Source organism: Aythya ferina, assembly GCF_964211825.1.
Source record: "Aythya ferina genome assembly, chromosome: 4".
Classification (NCBI taxonomy): Eukaryota; Metazoa; Chordata; class Aves; order Anseriformes; family Anatidae; genus Aythya; species Aythya ferina.
The window spans coordinates 15,534,196-15,556,916 of NC_140300.1; the positions used below are offsets into that span (position 1 = coordinate 15,534,196).

Genomic DNA, 22,721 nt, shown 5'->3' on the forward strand with positions numbered 1-22,721 from the left:
ATCCCAGCCTCTCCTCATCCCTGCATCTCCACATCACCAGCTCAGAATATCCCCACATCTCTGCATCCCCACAGCCCTTCTGCCCTGAGCACAGGACCCTGGAGCATCCCTCTCCAACACAGCACATCTGCCCATGCAGGGACGTCTCCCTCCCGGCTCAGCAGCAGACCCTCCCCTCAATGAGTGACTCAAGAGGACTCATTCAATCATTTCTGCCCATGGAATTCAACTGTAATAATAGCACGTGTTGCTCTTATGTCATCTTTTCTGTATTTGTTTTTTCTTTCCAAAGGATTAAAATTAGTCACTAAACTAACAGATTATCTGGAATACAGCAATGGATAGTATTCTGTTTGCTTCTCCTTGTATTTGGGGAGGGGACTAGGGAACACATTTCTTATTCTTGAAATAAAACTTTTTTGAAACATAAGAATTCGTGAAGTCATGCTAAGAATTTGCTTTTGAATCATGAGTGGCTTAGGACCTAGAGCCTCCCCCACCACAGGGGAGTGCCCTTACCCTCTCAATGCTAATATAATCACCAGTGCAGGAAGCATTTACCCAGCTTGAGTAAAGCTGTAATTTGTGTCAGAAAGCCCCAGAGGAGTCACCCAAGAATATTGATGAGGCTGGACATCAGGAAATTCTCCTGGAAGGAAGGAAAGGAGTAAAAAGAGAGAGAAAACTAAAATTAAGTACTTTAAAGTTGTCTAGCCTAATTATTTAGATTGGCAGTCAAATCAAAAACAAAATAAATATATATATATAAAAAATATTTATTTATATATATATATATATATATATATAAACAAACAAACCAACCATGAACTACAAAACCATTATCTAGACTCTTTAACCTAATAACCTAATGAAAGGTGTCAAATAGCAAATCCCTTGTTTGTGTAGCAACTTCATTCACACACATGTACACACACAAATCCAACATAGAGTAATTCAGCTCATGTGGGAGACACAGAGAAGTGTTCGCATAGAGAGTTAGCTCCTAAATGCAAGGATAATGGCCTATGCATGATCTCTTTCTTAGTGTGACTAGCAAAATGTGGAGAGTTCCTCTGTGCATTGAGTTGTAATCACAGCCCTTTGTCATGCTGGAGGGAAAAACATTAATTTAACCAAGAAATTATAAGAAAAAAAAATAATCTTAGGAGATGTCCAAGTGCCTTTGATACCTCATCTCCTCTAAGAAATGCCATTTCTCCTTGCACTCAGCACTGACATCAGGAGGGGACACCTCTCCCTCGAGGCGAGGGCGTCTAGATATGGGGACTGGCACCATGTCCAGCTGGCTCCAGACGTGTGACACAGCAGCACCACATCCTACGCTCTGTGGCAGTGTCTGCTTCAGCTGGCTTTCTCTGAGTTTTATGGCACCGTGTCCTTAGATGGTTGTACTCACAGTGAAATATCCGCTTAGAAACAGCAAAACAAAACAATACAAATGGGCCCATTTCCCAGGTGCTCCATCCTCACTCTGAGCACAGCCTTTTAGATGGAGAGAGGTACCTAAGGAATGACAACTCACACCACGGCCATGCTCTCTACAAGCTAGGGCCATTTGGGAACCAAGGTACTTTTGTCTCTCCAAGGTGAGCCTCATACATGTGAGCCCACTCAGGCACTTCTGCTCCGGCAGAGGAATACTTAAAGAGCCCTCTTAAATGCTGCAAAGGGGCACAAAGAGGCATTAGTGCAATAAAAGAGACTGAATCCTTTATTTCTTAGCAATTCCTAATGATGTAACTCTTCTGACTTGCAGCGCTATTACTCCTGGGTTGTTTGGCTGCAGCCACTTGGGAAGCTTCAAGAAACTTTGAAAAACAGCCCTACAGAAATTAGAGGTCTCTCTGGTGTGTGCGAGGATAAATATTCACAGTGCAGTTAGTTACTGTGGAGTTGTGCTGTCCAGGAAATATAAGGGGTGGAGAACAGGGAAATTCTGGAACCAGAAGAGAAAGATATTTGGATTTTTTTTTTTTTTTTTTAACAGAAATCCTATAGAAAGCAGGTCACATGGGACAGAAAAAGGATATCCTCATTTTTCATCATTAAAAAGAAACAACACTGTAATTAAAAACAGCTTCCAGAGTGCCGGCCTGTTTATTCACTGGAGATGGAGTGAATTAGAAATCAGTTAGGAAACACACAGAGCAAAGCACAGGGTAAAAAGTAAGGATATATAAGGCTGTATTTTCCCTTTTGGCCCTCTGCACACACACACGCATGTCGTTTCATCTAAGACTGTGTGTTCCCCTCCCTGCTGTGGTGAGCGACTTCAGCAGGCCCTCGCTGGCCGGCATCACAGCAGTGATTGTCTTTGCAGCTTTCCAGGGTTTGTTACGGCTCCAAATCCTGCTTTCTGATTTTCCAAATTCCTTGCTGCTCTTCCTGTTATATTTGTACCTCTGTTTCCAAGCAGTGGAAGCTGAGCAGGATGCTGGGTGGGGATGGAGGGGGAAGCTCTCACAGGGCAGCCTGCGCAGCTCTCTCATCCCCATCCTGGAACCAAAGCCTCAGGGAGTGAGGCTTGCCCGGAGTCACAGAAGCCCTCAGATTGACAAAACTGCTGGTTGAGCCCCTGAAGCCTAGGGAAAGCTGTATATGCACTGGGTTTTGCCAGCAAACTTTATTGAGTCCTTGGAGTTCATTACAGCAGCCTGGGCTGCTCAGTGCCCCTCATGTCCCTAAACCAACCTGGGCCATCCACATTCGCAGGGATGCAGGTGTGCTCCAAGCTTTCTTACAGAAAATTAGATCAAATCCCACTATCCAGGTGAGCTGATGTGTTCCCTCTTAGCAAACAACTGCAACATCACTCCCTCCAGCCATCTTCTTAAAAGCCTCTGGGCTGCTGGCCACAGCCCCACACGTGCCAGGTCCCTCCTTCTGCAGGGAACCTCTCCATCCCTCCTCCCAGCTGTGCTCCTCTGCACCACCTTTGATGCACCACCTCCTGTGGGCTCTTCCAGCTTGTTACTCTGGCAGAAGAAAGATGCAATTCTTTGCTGGGTGAGCTTCTGTTAGTAGCAGTGTTCAGTTGCTCAAAGACAACAGTAGGTCTCCACTGAGGCAGTCCAGCTTGGAGATCTAGGATGAGTGCTAAAACCACCAGCTGTGCCTGCTCACTAGAAGTACCATGAGCTGGGGTGTCTGTGCCACTCCTGTGCCATGCTATGACAGCACTGAGCGCATGCATTTGATCTCTCTTCTATGCACATGCTGCTTTATGTCCCTAATTTCAAGTTCTGGCCTTTTTGTTCGTCTCTGAACAACTGAAAAAAAAGGCTTTTCTGCTAATGAAAATAAATGTTCCAGCTTTTTAAGACAAATTGCTCATGCTGGTCAGTGCTGTTATGCTACCTCGGTAGTTTTAAGTAGTCAAGCTAATTGTGACAGCAGTGATTTGTTTGTTCTGAATCAGACATTTCATTTCAGAAAGTTACCAGCTATATTTTGTTACCATTAGTGTCAGAGAACTTGTATAGGTCAGGAAATGTGTATAGCCAACAGCCTACTCACTTGGAAAAGCACCCATAGACAATAAAGTTTTATGAACAGAAATTTAATGGCATGGATCTTTCCAGACTTTCCAGAGAGACTGAACTGAAATTGTTTTTGCTGCTGAGTCCTTGAAGTTTGGCGTTTTGCTGCTAATGCACCCTGCCTCCTGCTCCACTGCTGGGTAACGGCGCCGTGTGTGATCAATGGCACCTCAGCCATCCTGCATTTATTTGCCTCAGCTTGAGGAGGGGGTATCAATTAGCTATTAAAAGAATCCTCTTCCCATTAAATTAAAGACCATTTAAAAGAAGAACTGCCACCCTCTGATAGCAGTTTAGCAGCTGGCAAGTCAGCCTATCAGACAGACAAAGAAGGAAGAGCAGAAATTAATATACGTGTGTATGTTCATTCATATTGCCTGCTTTCCCTGAGCAATTGCCATTTAATCTTGGAGCAACCCTTGCATCATTTGCGGGAGGTTGTCAGATAACGCTGTCTGTGTGTGCAGCCAGGGAGAGCCACGTGGTGCTCTATGTGCGAGGCTGATCCTACTGGGTTGGGAAGATAGCTCTGAAGGCTGTCTGGCTGTCTTGTTGCATGAACACAGAGCTGCACTCAGCAGCTGCCCCTTCTGCCCAGGGAAGGCACTGGTCAAGGACCACACTGGGTAGGTTGGAAGATGGGACACATTCTGAATTGTGGAGGAAGACTGCCCGTGTTCAGGGAAGGGCACTTTTTCAGCTACTCCATTCACAGAAAGCACTCTCATGGGTAAAACAAATACATTTTTTGTGGTTTTGTCTTCCTGTTTATACAATACATGAATTCAGAATGACTCCTATCCTTACTTGAGGTATACAGCTTTTTCTTATCCAATTCTCTTTGACTTTTGAAGGGATGAACCATTCACAAGAGGCAGGCAGAGAGATGGCCAAGGCTGGTTGCTTGTCTAATTAGCAGGATATGAACACATGCGTAGGCACAATACACTGAAGGACATTTTTTCCCCTCTTCACATTCCTGGTCAAAAACAAGGATGGGATTATCAGAAGTAACAGGTTACAGGGAATTAGAGGTGGCTCAAGAAGGAAAATACAGAGTTTGGTTTTAGCTGTGTTACATAAGAGAAGTTGCCAAGATATCCAGAAAGAAACTCCATTAACCAGTAGAGCTTAGAACACTGTGAGAAATAGGAATATTAACTGCTTTCTACCAAAGTGATGAGAGCACATAAGATTCACATAAGACTCTTTTTTTTCCCAAAAAGATTTATCAAAAACTCTAATATAGTCACAATTTGTCAGCAGCCATGATGTCCAGGCACCTTAGGCAATTTTTCAGATTCTGCATAATTTTCAATGTCTAATATACTATGGGAAATGCAATGAAATATACCCTGTACTTAATTGATTCCTTTTGCATCACATTTTTCACACAGGCTTGGCTGTTGGCCTTTCTCTGCTAAGCGAGGGTTTCAACAAGTGGAGAAGATGGATGGCCAAACCAATCAACTTCAGAATATGCAAAAGGTCAAAGCACTCAGCTAGCACGTTGCAGGCTGCTTCCAGATAAATGAAGCATAATAAATTGGATAACTTTCTGTTTGAACAAACAAAATAAGGAAGTTTGAAAGTAGTTCAAGCTGATGTTTTCTTTATGACTTGAAGTGCTACGTGAATAGGCCTGTGGAGTGTGGAACAGCATAAAAGTCCTTTCCTACCCTATCTATTTGAAAAAATGAGCAAAAATAAGTAGTTTGCATATGTGAGGCAGAATAGGTTTGTGTCATATAAATTAAAATCGGTGTGGGCAAGCAGTGAAATGTTGTAGACCTTTGTGTAGGTCTGTAGCATTCTTCTTCATAAGGGGGTTGAATGAGGGGCTTGTAGAAGCATAGCCTCTCTAATGTGTTCTTTAATCCTGGGCAATCAAAATAGAAAAGCTTAAGGGTGCCAAGTCCACGGGCACTGACCATGGCACGGTGCGTGGTGGGGAGTGATGGCAGAGGTGCCAAAACGCCAGCACCATGGGGACAACAGGGCTGGCTTTCCCAAGGGCACAAACTCCACGTGCCCAGGGGTGGAAGGCTGTTAATGATGCACAGAGGAACTGTTTGGTTTCCCAGTACTCCCAAACTAGTGTGTGAGCTAATTTTAAATGGATCTCCATTACTTTCAGGCTTATCTTTAGTTGCTGCTTGGCTTGCACTTGGCAGAAGAAAAATAAATATAAGCTATTCTTATTACGCTGACTTGAATACCAAGTATGTTTTCATTCCATCTAGCTAATATGAGTAGATAAACTGGTGGCCTATTTCCTCTTTCTCTTTCAAATTAAAGGAGAGTGATAAGCTGAAACCTCGTGGCGATAAGCTGAGACCTCACAGAGAGGAAGCTGTGGTGCCTCTGAAGGGTACATCTGTATAGCCAGCTCTGAAGCAGAGGCAATAATCTTGCTCTGAAAGGGATGTGAATTGACAGATGTGGATTTTATTTCCACTTTATTGGACTTGTGCGGTTTTGGAAGAAATGAAAACTGGGTATTTAGTGAAACATGTCTATATCCAGTGAAGGGGCTTCACCTCAGACCGTGTGCAAATGGGTAGATTGCACAATGCACTCATGCTCATCCTCTTGCTAGGACAGTTTTGCCTTTCCCCAAATGCAAAGAATGACACGGGAAGGGACAAAGAAAACCAGCCCTTCCCTGCCCTTCTGCCAGAGCAGAGCCAGATTGATGCAACACAGACACATGCTTGCAGAGATTGCTGAAACCCTTGTAAAGAAATGGGTTCGTAGCTCGCAGTCAAGGTAATGTGGAGGTAGGCCTTGCTTTGTTAGCTCCAAAGTACCCAATGATATGAACATGGCATTTTCAGAGTAACACAAATGCCCAGAGTTTGGAAAACAGCCACATTGGTCCGCAGCATGACAGCATACACAGGGCTCATCTTGGAATGTGTTAAGATAAATAAAAGAAAAAGAATCAGCACAAAGCAGAGAGTTTTATAAACTGAAAGCAGGGCAAAAGTGTTGTTTCTGTTGTTTAGTTCTGCATTGAACAATGGCCCTTTACTGTGCTGTGCGAAAACAGACTACTGGAGAGAAAATGAGATAGATAATTTAGATAAAGCATTGCTTTTTGCTGATGTTAGTTTACAGCAGACCTCACTCATTTCAGGAGCCCTTTCTTATTTGTAAATCCATCTGTAAGTCTCACAAAGTTCCCAGCGATGGCTTGAGGCATTAAGACATCTTTGCAAATCTGGTCTCTGGTCTCAAAAAATGTTGTTGGAAAAGTGTGGCATTGAAGGAAAAGGGAGAGAAAAAAAAAAATTGCAGGAGAAAAGCCCCCCTCATCACATGGTGGAGTAGGTAGGTGAAGTGAAACTCCGACTAAAATTTTAATTGCTGATATATAGTGGAGGCAATGGAGCTACAATGCTCTGCCCCATTAAGACTCCAAGCCCTAACTCTGAGGTGATCTGATTCACTGGAGGGGGAGAAATGTAATGTGCCGTGCTGCTTGCAACAAACAGCACTCCATTTCAGAGGAGTACATATAGCAGAGCTGTTCCAAGCTGCTCCAAGCAGATAAAATTTAAATCCTGCTTGTTGGTTTTACGTTGGTGACTGATGATTGAATGGAGGTGCAGAGCAGAAGTGACTTTAGTTAGGTAATCTCATTGCGCAAATGAACTTTGGACTGTGTTTTCTGGCAAATTTAGGCTGAGAATAAATTATTCTCGTTTGAAAAATCACAGGCCCTGTTGGAGCTGCGTTTTGCATCCCATATAAATGCAAAAATACACGTGGAGTTAACCCATTGGTACCTAGGTACCCCTGAAGTGTGCAGCCCCGTAGTTGCTCAGTCACCCAGACGTGGATGACGTGTGCTGTTCCTCATGGATGTACCCCATCCTGCAGCCATTCACTTGCTGGGCATCTCCACATGGGTGCAAGTCATGAAAGCAATGTCCTTTAAAAATGAAGCAACATTTCTGTGCGTCTTGGCATCATATTTTCTCGTTACAATCATTTTCTTCTCTCCTTCAGGGCCATTGGACACTGACACATTTCTGTTTACCTGGGTGAAGCTGATCTTCATCCCCATTGCTCCACATGAGGAGATAATTAGGCCTCCTGTAGCAACTTTGTGACTTCCTAGAGTGCACTGTGCCCTATAGACCTGCTCATTCTCTCAGTACTGAAGCAAGATGAGTCCTGAGGACTTACATTAGCATCTTGACAATTGAGTTGAGCATTATCTGGATGTAAATGCATTCATCCATAACAGAGGAAAATCTCAAATCCCAGCATCAAAGAATACTTCACTTTTTAATGCTACAAAGTCATGTTCCTTCCAGCAAATCAACTGCTTAGTGGTTCACTGCAAATGAAAGATGTTGCTTGATTCCTGGTTTAGATACTTGTATTGGAAACTTCCTATTAGAACCTGCTGAATCTTAAAACACTTTAGGCAGAGAAGGGACTTAAGTACGTCATCGGGAAAACATCCCAGCTGCTTACCACATGAGAGGATTAAAGATGACAATCCATCAGGGGTGTGATGACTGTGTTCTTTAGAGCACATTACTCTCTTGCATCTATTACATGGATTTCTGGGTTTTGTATTCACAATGCAACAGTCTGTTACACAACAAATGTCCACACGTACATGGCCATATGAAGACTTGCACCCAGTAGCAAGGCAAGAAGATAAGTCCATTTTCTTTCCCTTTGAAATTTCTCAGAGATGAACTGCTCCATGTTTCCTAAGCCCTTTGAGCTGGTGTGCTGTACCTGTGTGGACGTGAATGCCAAATACCTGTCACTGTTCCAGCTCCTGTGGCTAGCAGCTTGATCCTCCCACAGCTGTGCCCGTGCAAAGCCAAAAGCAAGAAAATCAGCGTGCTGCTGAAATGCCAAAATGTGGAACAGTTGCCTAGAACTGTAACTTTAGAGAGATTTGAAATAAGCCTATCACAGGCACCAGTGAGCAACCCTATGAAAATATCACTTTCCAAAAAAAAATGAACCATTATTTTCTGCTGAACACTTAAAGCTTCAAGGCTTGCAGAACCTTGTGTAGTTTCTCCTCCCCTTTTGCCTTTCACCTCCAACCTGTAAAGCCTAGTAGGTGAAAGAACTGAGTTCATCTCCTTATTTTTAAGTCTTGCTCTGTTGGTCCTCACTTCCTTTCTCTCCGACAAAGCTTTAAGTGCATCTTCCTCCTTCAGCCACCTTCTCAATAACAATAGAGCCAAACTGCTGGCTGATGCTTTAACTTCGTGTTGTGGACCACAGAAAACTATCCAGGTAGTCTCAGATGGCATAATGGTTTAAGAGAGCAGAAGAAATGCTTGCTTTGTATTATTGATGCTACAAAATTACAAAATACAAAATAGCTAGTTAGTCCTTAATCACATTGCTGTGAGACAAGTAGGTGAATGGAAGTGAGAAAGACGCTTTATAAAACCAGTCCACAGCAAGGCAGAAATCAGTGGCAGAGCCCAGGTTTGTAACTCCTGACAGTCTTCTCCACAGATCATTAGAAAACATTGGTTGTTTTGTTGTTTTTTTTTTGTTTTGTTTTGTTTGTTCGTTTGCTTTTTTAATGTGACAGGAACAGCATCCTCTGTTTCCCTGACAAAGGAACAGAAATAGGATGCAGCAGCTCACATTTTCCTAAACAGGAGCAGAAAGAGGCAGACTGAGAGAATGGATGATCTTTAAAAATTCAAGGTAACATAAACACACAAATACAAGTTTCCAGTGTTCCCTGTACTTTAAAGGATATGCCTAATGCCTGCTTACAAAGTGAAAATTAAGATACAGACATCATTGAGTTTCTACAGTACATTAAAGTGACATGATAGGATGGTATTTGTGCTTTCAATATACTTTCATCTGCAACCAAGTTCACCAGCAGATCATTTAGTACTGAAATGAAACTCCATCGAAAAAAAATATTGACTTTCTCTCATCATTGGCAGTAGTGTTTTATCTGCATTGATTGAATGCACAGGATCCCGGTTTTTAATTCTCAATTAAAAATATGAAATACTTAATATTTCAATGTCATGTAATGTCATTAGAACATTCAAACGAACAAGATGTTCTATAATAACCACTTAACAGGGGGCATTTTCACTTTGGCTGGTTTTGTCATAGACAATTGATGTCCTCTTTCAGGTGCATCAAACACTTTTGAAAATTTCGGTATAATTTCGTCTAATGATTCCATCTTAGCTTATGTTAATTTTGCGAGAAAATATGGCTGACAAAGCTAAAGTCACCTAAAAGCAGCAAGAATAAATTGTCTGTCATGTTAGCATCAGCTGGCCTATTGGCTGCATTTCCAAAAGTGCTCAGTGATGTGGGGCACAGTCTGAGATGGGCTTTTCCAGATCACAGAATCACAGAATCACAGAATTTTCTAGGTTGGAAGAGACCTCAAGGTCATCGAGTCCAACCTCCAACCTAACGCTAACAGCCCTCCACTAAACCATATCCCTAAGCTCTACATCTAAGCGTCTTTTGAAGACTTCCAGGGATGGTGACTCCACCACTTCCCTGGGCAGCCTGTTCCAATGCCTCACAACCCTTTCTGTAAAGAAGTTCTTCCTAACATCTAACCTAAAACTCCCCTGGCTCAACTTAAGCCCATTCCCCCTCGTCCTGTCACCAGGCACGTGGGAGAACAGACCAACCCCCACCTCGCTACAGCCTCCCTTGAGGTACCTGTAGACGATCCTCTTTTCCAGATGGTACTCATCATATGCATCCGTGGAAGTTTGTTCTGGTACTGAAAAAGTGGAAGTTGGGTGCTCAGAGACTAAAATTTCAAAAATCACAATGTTTTATAATTTAGACCTAAGCATCAAAGCCTTTTTGTTTGTTTGCTTTTAGCTATTCTGCGGAGAGAACTCATATTTGCGAAATGGGAACTTTCTCAAATCATTAACTCACACCATGTGGGTCGGCCATGGCTGGTTGAAATACATTCCTTGCAAGGAGGAGGAATAATGTTCCTTCCACAGGAACACCTGTAGCTCTCCTGCAGCAACAGCATTTCATGTGCTCTGCTATCTTAAATTGAGCAAACCAGAACAGAGCCATCCACAGCAAGTAGATGTCTTTGCAGATCATGCCCGTGTTATTTAAAACTTGACAGTGTCTCAGAGGACAGGATCCCTGTCATGAATCTCTTTTGAAACTCTCCAAAACCCCATGAAGGACAAGTCTGGAGATGTTCTTAGCCACAAACCTCAGCTTGGGTCTCCCACCCCGCTGTGAGAGGAGAACCCTGCAGTGGAGGAAGCCCAGGAGAAAGCCCCTGGACCTGTCCGCGAAGCCTCAGACTGAGGAGTTGCACCTCTAAAAATACAGGGAATCCTCTGGCTGATTTGGGGAGCAGGCTCCTTTGGCAGCTCCCAGCACTCTGTGCCTTTGAGGCTGTTGCCTCTTCCCTCACTTTGAGGCAGATGCTGCTCCTCCCAAATCCCACGCCGAGGGGACGGCATGCCAGAAAGAGCATGATTTTTTCCTCGTCTCTGTGTCTATACCGAGCAGGAGACAACTTAGCCGATGATGCTTTCCAGAGATGATATAACGTTACCTCGGGGAGGCTATGCCCCGCGTCCCGTTAGGACGCTGTCATACCGCTTCAGTCCGGAGCACGCGCTTGCTCGTTGCTCCATGGTATACATTGAGCTCCTTCCAGCAGGAGTTTTATAGCACGCTGACAGTTGCTTTAAATTAGAAAAGCTGGCAACTGTCCGAGGAAAGGAGTGGGAGCTTATTTAGCTGAGACAGACAGTTACAAAACTCAATGCACGAGCATCAAGCTTCAAACAAGTTTTCGTGAAGTTTATTATTTGTCATCAAGGCACTCGAAGTGGGTTTAACAGATCTTGGATCACCATTTACCTGGTGGCTTGAATTTACAACTCCTACAGCACGACCCAAAAGAAACGTGTTGCTTTTCCCGAAAAAAAATTGGTGTTATCTACTCAAACGTTAAGGTAAGTTGTAACTGATTCTACTTTCCTATTCTGGCTTCACTGAAATGCTTTTAAAGAAGGGAACACAATACAGAGACTTTTCAGAAAGAAAGAAAAAAAATAATAATAATTTAAAAAAATCAGATTTTTGCTGGGATACACATGATTCCATTAGAAATCCGCTGTAGTAGGACTTCTGTGAAATCTGTTTATGTATCTTGTAAGAAAGAGTAATAAATTTTGACATGTATGCATATAACTTTCCTATCAGAAAGTTACCAGACTTTTTTTTTAAATCAAAGACACAATTTGATGGTAAAAAAAAATAATTTTAAATGTCTACCTTTCACGAGTTTTAGGGTGATTTAATTGCTTACAATATTTAGAAATATTTCTTTTATTTAGCTGTAATCTTACATTCCATCAACCCAAAATAGATTATAGGTTTTTTTCCCTTGTGCATGATTCCAAAATCATTCCAAGTATTCACTTTAACCTTTGTTGCTATGGTTTCATAGAAACTTGTTTTGCAAAAAAAAAAATTAAAATAAAATAAAATCTGTAAATACCAAATAAATCATTTTGCTTCAGGGTTGTGTTCTCGCAAAATTAATCTCCTGAATTTTACGTATTAAACTCTCACCAAACAAAAAATACCCATTTGTTATTTTGTTGGGGCATTTATTCTGCGGGGGTTTTCTTTCCCAAGGTCATTTAGCTTTCCGTGCTTCCACTGCTACTGGCAGTATGCTTTGTGGCTGTGTGCTGCAGACACACGGGAGGGAGTGGGTGTTGTTGAATAGAGTGCAAGTGATTGAACACAGCCATGGTGTAGGTAGGTGAGGGTGTAAGTGGATAAGCACTTTCTTGCTCTCTTGTTTCCCCTGGGTCTCCGGGTTGTGCAGATGGGGCGGAGGCAGCGCTGGCTTGCATGCCAGCTGCCCAAAACATGATACTCACAGCGGTGCCTAATTCCTCTAACCCACTCACTTTCAAGGAAATGATGAAGGTTTTCAGCTGAAGCTTTAGGAAAATATGGGTGTGAGCACAGCATTACCCATAGCCCTTGGAGCTGTGCAAGCTGTGGAAATTTGCTATTACCAGCTCTACTCGTTGCTGGAGAAACAGCAACCAGCTTCAGAAATCCCACGACCCATGGTGAAACTCCTTTCTTCCTGAAGTCCCTTGCTCCTTGTTTTCCCAGCCTTGGGACAGCTTCAGCTGTGCTGCTGGAGTGGATTTTCCCTTTCAGAGCAGGTGGAAATGCAGGGCTGTCCTGCTGAACTCCCGTACAGCCCGGCCCAGGTAACGGTTGCAAGGCAAGAAGGGGGGTGGAAATCCCGAGGGCTGGACTGAATCCTTGCAGGGCAGGATCCTCTGTCCCATTCACTGTGCTGGAGCTCACTTGTATCCTTAATTCTCTGTGAGGTGTCTGCTTGTGGGCCTGCCCCTTATGCTGCAAAGCCTAATGTCAGGGTCCTTAAACCAACGCTGCAGCAACATTACGCATGCTGTCATTGTATGGCCAAGTAACATCCACATTCCTGAAGACACACATTGCAGGTGATAAAATGTGGATTAAGGAGGCCAGAAAAACTTGACCTCTGAGAGGAGTGAGAATCTGAAGGCTGCAACCTTTTATTCAATTAAGAGGCATTTTAAAAAAGAAAAAAAAAGAAAAAAGTGTTTCTGATTCCTAAAGGCTGCTTGTCACAGATACAAGACAGGTCAAACTCCATTTTATCTGCTGGTGTGGGTTTTTTGTAAGTCGAAAGGACAGCAAAGCAGTTATGTGATTGACTTGGCAGAAAACTCTAGAGGCTTGGCAGGTTCATCTTGGTGATCAAACAGGGAAAATAAAGGCTGCAAGTGAGATAATTACTGGGCAGCTTTACATTTTAGTGGTATGCATCGGGCTGCAACTGTCAGCAAAAGGTTTTCATTTCTGCTCACAGTCTCTAAATTAAGAGGTGCAGCTCAGTAGTGTAGTTTCTGTTGGGCGGAAGAAAAAATCCAAATTAGTCCGAGTTCACAGCACTGAAGTAACTTGTTCAGGTTCTCCATATATTAGGCTTTATTTTTTATTTTGGACAAGCAGTGTGGATCTGCTTTAGGATGTCAAGCCCCATACCTCACCTGATCCTGGATTGGAAAGCTCGAAGTGATGAAGGCAGCACTGCAAAGGACCTGACTCAAGCCTTCAGAGATGTTTTACAGTTTCACTAAATGTTGAGCAAGAGGGGATAGGATCATATGAGAAAACAGTCTACACATGTCTGTCAGGTGTAAGCACTGGGAAGGGCAGAACTGTTTCGTATGAAAGCAGATTTTATCACAAATAATAATGGGATCAGTTTTAAGGGGAAAGACTAGGCTGTGCACAATGGGAAAATAATCCTGGCAGGGAGAGAGATGTGGTTATAAAACAATCTGAGGGAAAGGGGGGAAAAGTCTCACTGGCTGGGATGTTGCACTTCGTCTGGGCAAACCTCGAAGAAATCTGTGGGGAGCAATCTTTCCTAGGCTGAGAGATGTGAGAGTCCATATGTTGTTCTGGCTTAAATTTATTGGCTTGCGTTCAGTCTATCTACTGGATTTGTCTTCCTCATCTGTATTGTGTCTCTGAGCCCCAAGCGCGTTGCAGCCTACAGAAGTGGAGGCCAAATCTCGAACAAGATTTAATTGAGATAGTTGGCTGTGCTTGGACACCAGCAGGCCACCCATCCTATTTTCAGCTTACACTCTCCCCTCCTCCTTTGGAGAGACCCCAAACCCAAAATCAGACACCCTGCTATAAACAGGAACATCTGGAAAAAGCCAGAGGTTAAAGCAGGGGGAAGGAAGAAAACTGTTCCGTTATGGGATGCTTTTTAGGATGTAATGTAATTCATGCACTCTGCTTTATTTCTCTCAGTGTTTGCTACATTCTTTTAATAAATACATTTTTCTTTCGGGGAAAAAAAATAAAAATAAAAAGAGAGAGAGAGAGAGAATGGAGAGGATATTAATAAGGAAACAGGACCTGAAATGTAGTTTAAAAAATGTGCAGCAAAACAGGGAGTGACACTGCAATGAAAGCAAGAAGGGCTCAAAGGGCAGGGCTAAAGAGGTGTGCGTCCAGCCTGCTCTCCCCACCTCTTTCCTTTTGTCCAGTGGGCCTCATCACTGGCTCCAGGCCAGCACGGGGGACCTGGTCTGGGAGCTGCTGGGAGACGGACCTCCCATTTCCTTACCCTTCAGGAAAAAAAAAAAAAAAAAAGAAAGAGAGAGAGAGAGAGAGAGAGAGGGAGAAAGAGGGAAAAGTCTTCACTTTTTCTGTAATGGTCCAGGAAAACTCTCCCTTTTCTTGGAGGGAGAAGCTCCCTCCTGCTGGAACACGTGTCTTCTGTTCTCGCTAGCTGCTAGGACTGAGGACCAAAAGTCTTTTCCCTTTTCAGCAGTCCATAAAAACTTGATGTTACGCCAGTCTTGCTAGCCCTGCACTGATGTGCCTGCACAGCTCTGGTCTGCTGTGCCTTAAAGCACCTGGGGACTGATCCCACCCCCCTGACACATCCCAGGCTATGTTTCATGTCCTTTCTCTCATAAAATTTCTTTTCACTGTCACTAGCAGCAGAAATGGCTCCTTGGCGATGTATCAGAGAAACACCTAGGTTACTTTTTGCATCCATTGCTCGCTGCAGACACCATGTCAGTGTTTTGTTACAGAGCTGTTGGCTCCTTTGAGACATTATGAGGTCCAGCTCTGCACAGATATGCTCTGCAGGTTATCTGCCAGAGCCTGGCCTTTTTTGGCCCTAAACCCCAACAACAGCCTTTGATCACAGCTCAGCTTTAGAAACTCTCCCTGTCCCAAATGTTTTCATTTGTTTTCAACGTCTCTTCAGTTCCTCTACCCCTTTCCTCCTGTAAATTACCTATCTGGTATTCTCCTTTCTGTAGTCCTCCCATTTTCCTGGTGCATCTGCATGCTTACCCAGGGGATCCCCCTTTACCACTTCCTTGAAGAGGCTTTGGGGGGACCCTACTAACATCCACTCCTCCCTGAAGCCATGGTTGTCGCTGGGCTATCCTGTAACCCCTGCTTAAATAATGTGGGGCTGCAGTGTTGCTCTGCAGTGTTGCTCTAAATCTTCCAGATGGCTGACTTCATGATGACTGGGAGAAAGACCCAAACTACTACGGCCTCTCTGAGTTACAGTTCCTATTATTCAGTGCAAGCGTTCCTGCTAGAAAGGGGTCACACATGTCAGCAGATGACCTCTTGAGCACCAGCTTTGAGGTGGGGCAGGGAGATGTCATTCCAGAGAGAGGTGGTGATTTTTGAGTGGGAACAGGATGGTTTTCGCTCAGGAAAAGCAATTCCCTTAAAGGCATAAAGTACAGGTTGTAGCTCCCACTCCTCTCCTGGAGGAAGGAAATGTTCGCATCTGTCCCCAGCATGGGTAAAAGGAAAAGAAAACAAATACATGTAAAAATAGTATCCAAGTCAACTCCATTTCACTATTCTTTGTATTCTTTTCACTATTCATCTGAATGGCCCTAATAAGAATGCAAAGATCATGTTCCCCTGAGCATATTACAGCATTTAAAAGAGCAGAATCAGAGGTCAGATAGAGGAAAACAGCTTAGGCAGAACAAACAGGGCACATGGTTCTGGCTAGCTGTGAAACATGCCATCATACCTGCCTTTGCCCTCTGTCCCTCCTGCATCCCCAGGTCCCCAGGTCCCCCTGTGGGGCTCGGGTGGGTAAGCAATGCCTTCAGCACTGTGAGAGGGCACTGCACCAGCAGAGAGGTTTGGTTTCTCTGGAAGAGGGTGTATCAGCTGCATTTCACCATATTTTAAGCTGTAGAGCTGGGTTGTACTGCTTTACATCACGGTGGGGGTTTGGAGGCTGCATTTTTGGAGGAAAAGGACTACAAGTGGCCTTCAGTGATCCAAGGAGAATGGAGAGTTTCCTGTGCAGGACTGAATAGGACAGCTCCCTCCATGCAGCTCAGCCATGGCTTTGTAGCCTTCTTAAGGCAGAACTGCGATTGAAAGTTTCAGTGCCTGGCATTTCTCAGACAGAAATATATTTACATTGCATCACACCACAGTGATGCCTCCCACGCCTCCAGCAATTGTCCAGATCATCATACCCCTACTGTACAGCCAACATGCAGTGACTCTGCTGGGTGTTTCCTGCACTGACAGAGAAATTATCTTGCTCTGAAAGAGATAATGGATTATTTGAAAACCCTGGATAAATGCACATAATCCTCAAACTTATCTGGAGAAGTTTTCCTCTTTTTCTGCCTGGCTATCTTGTGAGCAGAAGTTACCCGTCAGAAACCTGGCATCTCATTTTCTCCCTTTCTACAGGCATGTTCTGTCCTCGCAGCCTGAGGCTGCAGTTTGAGAGTTTTGATTGTCAAAAACTGGAACAAAAACCCAGCCAGTGTGTGCAAAAAGTCTGGTTCTACAGTCCTAGCTAACCTCTGCGGTGAGACTCAGGCCTCTTCGAAGGGGTCCCGTACAGGGGTGCAAGGAGCAGGTTCATCATGGGTGCAGCTCCATGGACACCCAGGTTATATTTTTTGGGTTGCTACATCTGGCAGGATTTAGCCTGAGCTTTGCACTTCAGTGAGGAGTGGCTCACACCAAGGAAGGTTGTTTTTGTACCTCCCTCATAAGGTAAATGTCCATACAGATGCTTTCATGTGGTGCACCTCCTGGCCATTTTCAACCTGTCTCAGTGGTCAAGAAGTTGTATCACTTCTCCAGAGATACAGACAGGTTATAAAAATTTCAGTCCCCTAAACCAGCACCCTTTCCTTCATCAGGAGAGATGGTGGACCCGCGTTCTGCGTGCGCTCACTGCCATCATGGCTCATGCTTGTACGACCTCTGTGGTTCTTCTGGAACACGGTCTGGATTCCTTGCGATTAGGACTAGATGATCCCATAGCAGAAACAGCTTCACTCGCACGGAAGAGCTGCCAAGATACCCTTAAAAGGCAGGATCTGCCTAGCTCACGCTGCTGGAAGCCTTCACCGCTGCTCCAGCCCGCCTCAGAAACCAGCCTGGCCCGGCCCTGCAGCAGCCATGGTCCTCCTCTGCCCCACACAGTGGGGAGAGGACAGATCCTTTGGGTCCTCATGATCAGAAATCAGCAGCACCATGCCCAGGCCCTGGCACCAAATCCCCTCCAGCATCCCAGCAGCTCGCCGGGCAAGTTTGCTGCATGTGCCTCCTTCCCAGTGTGTCAGCGGAAGCAGATGTTTCTAATTTATCACTAAAAACAAACAACTTAATCCCAAAAATATGCAGCAGCAGGGGGACTGGAGGGAGCCTTCCACTTAAAGCTGATTTATAAATTGGATAATTAGGGTTAATTTTGCCATGAATGAAGTGAATGTGTGTCTGATATCGTTACCGGTGCTTCCTCCTTGTAATTTTTGCAAGTCATTGAAATCGCTAAATGTCCAAGGTTTTTTAAACCTGAGGTAATGAAATGCTTTCCTGTTATGCTGGCCAAAAGTGGCTGGCATTGCTTCCTTTAATCAGCGACTCTAATATTTATCTATTTAGGCCTTTGGAGCTTTATTTGTGTATAACAGACACTGCAGCCCTCTGTCACGTGAATGCTAAAGACAGGCCCCACTGCAGCTCCAGCACGCACCCTTCCTGCTCCTGAAGGTGTTATTTCATCTCTAGTGTCTGAGAGCTGAGCACGGTGCCCAGGTGAGACCCATAAATTTATTGGTATTGCCTGTAAAAAGCATGGCCAACAGGTCAAGGAGGTGATTCTCCGCTTTGCTCTGCCCTCATGAGACCCCACCTGGAGCACTGCATTCACCTCTGGGGCCCACAGCACAAGAAGGACATGGACCTGTTGGAGTAGGTCCTGAGGAAGACCCCAAAGATGATCAGAGGGCTGGAGCACCTCTCCTGTGAAGAAAGGCTGAGAGAGTTGGGGTTGTTCAGCCAGGAGAGGAGAAGGTTCCAGGGAGACCTTACGTCAGTCTTCAATACTTAAAGGAGGCTCATAATAAAGATGGAGAGAGATATTTTCATAGGGCCTGTAGTGATAGGACAAGGGGTAGTGGTTTTAAACTAAAAGAGGGTAGGTTTAGATTAGATATTAGGAAGAAATTCTTTACTATGAGGGTGGTGAGGCACTGGAACAGGTTGCCCACAGAAACTGTGAATGCCCCATCCCTGGAAGTGTGCAAGGCCAGGCTGGATGGGGCTTTGCACAGCCTGATCTAACAGAAAGTGTCCCTGCCCATGGCAAGGGGTTTGGTCTAGGGGATCTCTAAAGGCTGTTTCCAACCCAAACCATTCTATGGTTCTATAATACTGTATTGGTGTTGGAGGCCGCGGCTAACCTCAGAGTGCCTGAGCATGTGCAGTTATACTGAACAAACTATATATTTACCTGACACCTACTTCACACCATCAGTTTCTAATGCTTAAAGGTTGTGTTATTATTCATTTTAAAGGGCTCTTTTTCAAGCAGCTTGGCACCTAGCCATAGCATGTCTATCATTCACAGGCAGCATTGAAGTAGCAGCAATGCAGTAGCCTTAAAAAGACCTTAAAAGTTCCTGGAGACTCGACAGCAGCACCAGCCCAATTTTGCAGAAATTCTTTATTAGGGGGTTGCTACCAGAAGCCTCTGTGCCTTAGGTCTGCAAAAATTGCTGTGTTCAATGAAACTCATTTATGTTAGAAATGGATGACTGTACTGATTTCTTCAACCTCAAACACCTCTAAAAACATAGGAACACTGTTCAATTAAGCGCCTTTTCCCAGTAGATGCTGCAGTGATCCCCATTTCTGTTATGCCAGTGCCTGTGCTGCAGCAAAGGACGCAATGTCACACAGGCTGTCCCTTCTGGCACTCCTGCATATCAGAGTAAGCCCCTACAGTCCCATGCATGGGGGTGCATTTTCTGCAGTCAGGGCACAGCACTCTGTTTTTAGATGTTTTGTTTTGCAGGTTTAATAACCAGTAGGAGAGTGAGTTGAAAGCAAATGCTATTTAGCTTTTCCTGGGAGCACGGGGAATTAAACCTTACACTGGAATGGTGGTAAAGCTGTGAGATGATGTTGCAATGATCAGTGCTCTTCTCAACAATCTCTTCTGCTGTGAGTCGCATCTCCCATGGCTGGAACAGTTGGGAAACCCTTCTCCTCCATTAATTCTATTAAATGGTAGAATTAGACAATGTGCCAAAATTGCAAAGTACTTCTCATCAAGCCTGAATCTCAGTTGGGTCAAACAGAAGAGTGAAGGAGACTATAAGAATAACAGAAGGAAAACGGAGCCAACTGTGGAGCTAAGAATAGGAATCAGATCCCTCAGCACTCTGCTCCAGCTACTACACTCCCTTCCCTCCCATAGACAATATCCATAAAGTGATCTGGGAAAACAGTGGGTTTGAGAGGATTACTGAAGACAATTGTAGCAACATTGAGCTTGCATGGAGCTGAAGCAATTCTATTTTTGGACTAAACAAGTAAAAAAAAAAAATTAACTCAATCCAGACAAGTCTGTGCTGCTCAAGCAGTTTAAAGTTACATTAATGAGAGCTCCAGCACCAGTTTATTCTGAAAAGCTGCAATCTGCTTTTCAGTTTTGCAGCATTTTCCCAAATGGAGAAGCCATATGTCATTACATTAGTTTGTACTAGCAATGTAGTCCTTTATTTCCTGCAAACTGGGCTGCATGTCAAATGCTGCTATACACTCTAAGTGTCTTCTTCCCTACATAGCTAAAGAGGTGCCTTTCTTCATGCTGTACTTATGAGGGGATGACCAGGAATACCTTTGTGTAAGAATGTCTCATGCTTATAGAAAGGAGACTGGTTTCAGCTCATAGCAATAAAGGAACATTTCTCTTAGATTTGTCTAACCATTTGGTCTAAAATAGCCTCTGATGAAGTAGCAGTATTTAAAATGAATTTTGCTTTTGGGTGAAGATACACCACAATGAAAGAGTGAGACTCTCTTTGCCTTCAAGCATCCACAGTCTTCATCCATGTTTTCAGACCTCTAAAAGGCAAGGCAATTTATTGCAGAATCCTTTCAGACCACTGGATGGAAGATCACACAGTTCCTGACATGCAAGTTCAGGGCATTTGTACATGCTCAAGATTTGCTTCTGATAGGTTTTAATGGCATATGTTGTTTATGTTCCAAGACTATATACTCAGCAAAGCATCCAAAAACAAATGTTCAGCCCCCACGGGGTCTGGTAAAAGCCCTGAGGATGAGCTTTGTTGTGGCAATAAAGCCATGGTAGCTGTCAGGTTCTGAGTCTTCTTTGTGTGGCACCCATGTGACCAGGAAGGGACTATATATATGCTTCTACATATTTTTGAGCCAGAACTTCAGCTGGTATAAATTAATTATGCTGCCTTTGCAATCTATGCAGCTGTACCAATATATGTCAGCTCAAGATCTGACCATTCAGGTTTCCAGACTGAGAAGCCGTATGCACAAGATAGTGTACACTAGAGGTTTTAAAAAGTAGATGCCAAAATTCTTCCTTTTCAATGTGTAATTTGAAGCCTCAACAGGAACTTGCAGTTCCTGAGTTCTTGCCCATTATTCACTAGTTCATATACTAGCTGAGACCAAGTGAATGAGTGGCATTAGCATCTCACCTTAACTGAGAAATAGCTGCAGTCCTGATTTTGCTGGCTTGGCAACTCTGAGCATGCATGCAGCACAGTTCTGAAGACAGGGGGTGGTAGTATGGGACTTCCACATATGGGTTGCAAAGAAGCTTAACTGGATAGCTGCAGGAAGCAGAACATGTCTAGCATAGATCAGAACCCCCCACTATATAAATACATATATATTTCCCCCAGAAGTAATATATTGTTGCCTATCTGCATTTCATTTATTTATGTATTAGAGGGAACCATCCGTAGACAGTGTTATTTGCCAAAAGCAAGATGTGAGATTGAAGTGAGAGGAACATGCATATAAAGCACTTATTTAAATGCTTTTATTTTAGTTCATGTCTTTCAAGACAAGACTACCTTGTCTTTCAGTTCTTCACAAGCCCTCCTTATGTATGAACTGAATTTCAAAACAGAAATCGATTCCAGATGTCTTCAGTATATTTTTCCAGGCTTGCAATTTAAACAAGTTACAGCAATACTCACCTTCATATAGTTTTTGATCATTATAATATGAATTCTCACTGACAGCAGTAGACATCATGGTTTTCAAAACCAGCTTTTATTAATTTGGATTCCATTCCAGATTGTCAGAAGGGCTGTGTTTTAAGGAGAATCACTCATTTGATGATGCGTAGTGCAGCTGCCCACCACATGTACAGCAGCAGCATTAGCACTTTTTAATTTTCCCCCACTTTCAGCTTCAGCACTGGAACCCATTACATAGCTGGCATCTTACAAGTGCTGTGTTTCTTTGACCCTTCCCTCAGAAAATGCTCCATAATAGCAGGCTGGCTTATAGTCTTCCTCTAGCTTCTAAATTTAAGACATGAACAGAGAGGAGAGTCCAGCAGGTAGGATGCAAGTCTGGAGAGATGAATACTTTTACTCTTTCTTGCTCTGCACTGACTGTGTGATCTCTGGCAAATAATGTTGCCTTTGCGCCCCTGTCCACATCTGTAAAATAAGGAATTATTTTTTGTCTTCCATGGCAGATAGGTATAATCAAATGATTTTGTGATCAGAACTAGAGTTTGTGATTACCTGTAATAAGGTGAGCAAAATCCCCTGAATCATAATCATTGAGCCAGCTCCTTGATCTCAGGGGTAATGTGGGTCAGGTGTGCTGCACGGAACTGAAAACCCTGAATAACAGAGGTATGGCGCACATACTGCAAAGACATTTGCCAGCTGAAGTCAGTGAAGGGCTGTTTGAGCTTTTTAGCTCTGGACCAGAGGCAAATCTGTTGGACCTGAGGCGGGTATTGCAGGCTCACCACCAGCTGTGTGTCTTAGCATGCAGGCACAAACTGAAACAAAGGAAATTCTCAATAGTTCTAAGCAGGTGGGATTTTGTTGTTTTTGTTTGTTTGTTTTTACCATGAAGGTGACCAAATATTGGAACTAGTTGCCCATAGGGAGTGTGGATTCTCCATCTCTGGAGGTGGCTTTGAGCAAGCTGATTTGATTAAACCTGGTTTGAGCAGACATTGAATTAGGTGAACTACAAAGGTCT

The 22,721-nt window shown here is 43.8% G+C and overlaps 1 protein-coding gene across 1 annotated transcript in view; it reads left to right on the top strand.

Moving 5' to 3' along the window:
• The first annotated feature begins 11,074 nt into the window (after positions 1 to 11,074).
• C1QTNF7 (C1q and TNF related 7) overlaps positions 11,075 to 22,721 on the top strand; it is a 50,218-nt gene continuing 38,571 nt past the window's right edge. Inside the window, exon 1 of the mRNA XM_084517964.1 lies at positions 11,075 to 11,545. The gene's annotated coding sequence lies outside the window, so the exon portion shown is untranslated. The remainder of the gene's footprint in view (positions 11,546 to 22,721) is intronic.